Genomic DNA, 2,596 nt, shown 5'->3' on the forward strand with positions numbered 1-2,596 from the left:
TGGACCACGGTACTCTGGGATTCCTGAGGGGGGTCATGGACAGACCAGTTAATGTGTGTTTAACACGGAGGGGGGGGGGAGGGGGGTGGGGGAAGGAGGGGAGAACCGCAACTATGGATACCCCTAAGCTGCATGGAACCTCATCGATGAGGTCAGGATTTAAACAAATATATGAAGTATCCGCCCCGCCCTCCCCCCCCCCCCCTTCAGATCCTGGAAAACTGATCACTGAGGAATACAGCCTTAAACGGGACTAGACAAAACACACCACTGTCACCACCAGGAAATTCAGCGCATGCCAGCAATGCTCGTGGAATAGCCGGACAGGCTGGTAAAGGCGGTTGGATGACGGGAACGCTGAGGTCACGGCGTCGGAATGCCGGAGAGGTCAAGAGTGGAGGAGTTTGGGATTGGGAACGCTGCACTACTAGCCTAGCCTGCTTTTTAAAAACAGAGAGAGTGAGCGGCCAGCGGAGTGTCGCGTGTTTCGGGGGGGGAGAGAGTGCTCGGGGGGATTAAGCACACGGGATGCAGCCGGGACAGATGGGCAAGCGTTGCGTATAGCAACGCTTGCGGCATGGGGGGGGGGAGGAGGAGGAGGAGGAGGATACGCGGCAGTAACAATGTGCACAAGATGTACAAACGCAAGCGGAGCTGTACTCCATGCGAGACGGAGCAGGCGGGCGAAGATCAGGGTTTCACAACAGAGGCTCGGGTTCCCAAGCGCTGGAATATGGTCACCTCGCGGCCATGTCGGCCCACACTGAATGTGGAATTCCGCATTCAGTTCCACCCACCCAGCTAACAGAGATGGAACCAATACGGCTGCTGGGGTGAATAAAAGGCCCATTGGATGAAAAATCGATTGCAGGAACAATGTACTCTCGTTGCAGGGAAATTGGCCCACGTGGGGGAATGGTTCAAAATAACTAGGTTGGAAATGGTTATGGGTAGGGGGGGTTTTCATGTGGTTAAGGTCAGGGATTACAGATGTAGGAAAAGCAATATGTCACAGGGAAATGGATGGTGGAAATGCTCGCGTGTCGTAGCTGCAGCAGTGGGGGTGGGGGGGGGGGGGGGGGTGGGGTGGGGGGGAGGGGGGCTGTAAGGTAGCACTCGTCCCATAGCCGTTGGCCATTGATTTGGCATCTCGTAACATTTGCAAAATTGTCTGGAGACACGAGAAAAAAAAAATCGGTTGCTTCCTCACGTACAGCGGACCCACTCCCCCCCCCCCCCGGCCGGGCCCATTCCTATCTCCAGGATGTGATGCTGTTCCTCCAGATGGGTCTTAGGATACATCAGTGGGTCTCTGGTGGTCCACCCTACTACTTGAGTATGACAGCGTCCTAACGGTGGAAGCTTTAACGAGTCAACCGCGGTGATATAGTATAACTCATCGTAAACGCTTTGTTAATATTAAATGAACCGGACCAATCCTGACTTATAGATTCGATTTTAAATATCACATGCGTGTCACTATAGAGTAGTACACATAATGATTGAATAGCATTGCCTCAACTGCAGAAGCCAAGCAAATCGGTTGGGTCTACATGGTGTTACTAAGAGTTTGACAACTTTTGAGTATAACGGTTGATTGGACGTTGTATTCTAAAAACATCCTGTGCGTAAAACTGCGAGTGTATCCATTATTTTCATAGGTGGACACAATGGGAATCAAGGCCCTTACACTACTTGGGTTAATGGCCGTGCTATCAAGCAGCATGGTTGCTAGTAGGTTAGTTGCTAGTAGGTTAGTTGCATTGCGGTTAGCCAAATAACAAGCAATTGAAGGTTTAGAAGGGGGGGGGGGGTGGGGGTTGGTGGTGTAGCGGGTTAGAAAGAAAAGCCAGCCATGACTCTACGGCGCTACTTGTGTTAGAAGCAGGATGGGGTTAGAAGAGGGGGGGGGGGGGGGTGGCGGCGGCCTACTGTACCATCTGGGAGTTGGTTCCCATGTTGCTGTCTTTCAGGGCATTGATGGCGCTCACTATACTGTTCTTACTGTTGTTGGTCGAGGGCTGGGGGTGCGAGGCAGTGTGCACAGAGAGAGGAGGGCGGTGGGGGTGGGGGGGGGGGGGCAGAAAAGGCACAGATGCATTAGATTCACACAGCATTTAGGGAAAGTTGTAAAAAGGGAGGGTGGGGTGGTGAGTGGGTGGGTGGTGAGGTTGGGCAGTGGAGGACGGGTGGGTGGTTGAAGGTGGGTGGTGGGGGTGGGGGGGGGGGGCGTTGGGCCTATGTTGGCCGGAGCCCCCTGGTTGCTGTTGGGAGTAAAGTGAGTAAATGGCAGGAGCCAAGTGGTGGGTGTAGCAGAATGGTCTTCCGGACCATCCTCTTTACCGCTCCACTAACTCTTCATGACTGGGCCACTTAACGGTACAGTGTGGATATACACAACACAACACTCTCCCCAGTCCCTGAGGGAGACCCACAGAGGAGAGTGGAGCGTGAGCTGCAACAAGTCTGAGAAGAGGCCATATTCTGTGGAGGCGTGTGCGTGCGCGTGTGTGTGTGTGTGTGTGGTGTGTGTGTGTGTGTGTGTGTGTGTGTGTGTGTGTGTGTGTGTGTGTGTGTGTGTGTGTGTGTGTGTGTG

The 2,596-nt window shown here is 53.6% G+C and overlaps 1 long non-coding RNA gene across 1 annotated transcript in view; it reads right to left on the minus strand.

Moving 5' to 3' along the window:
* The window catches only part of LOC311374792, an 815-nt gene extending 639 nt beyond the window's left edge, over nucleotides 1–176 (minus strand). Inside the window, exon 1 of the long non-coding RNA XR_014643125.1 lies at nucleotides 1–176. This exon is cut by the window's left edge and continues 22 nt beyond it. This is a non-coding gene — a long non-coding RNA (uncharacterized lncRNA).
* Nucleotides 177–2,596: the final 2,420 nt, after the last annotated feature.

This window comes from Micromesistius poutassou (assembly GCF_964030765.1).
Source record: "Micromesistius poutassou genome assembly, contig: SCAFFOLD_6980, whole genome shotgun sequence".
Lineage (NCBI taxonomy): Eukaryota > Metazoa > Chordata > Actinopteri > Gadiformes > Gadidae > Micromesistius > Micromesistius poutassou.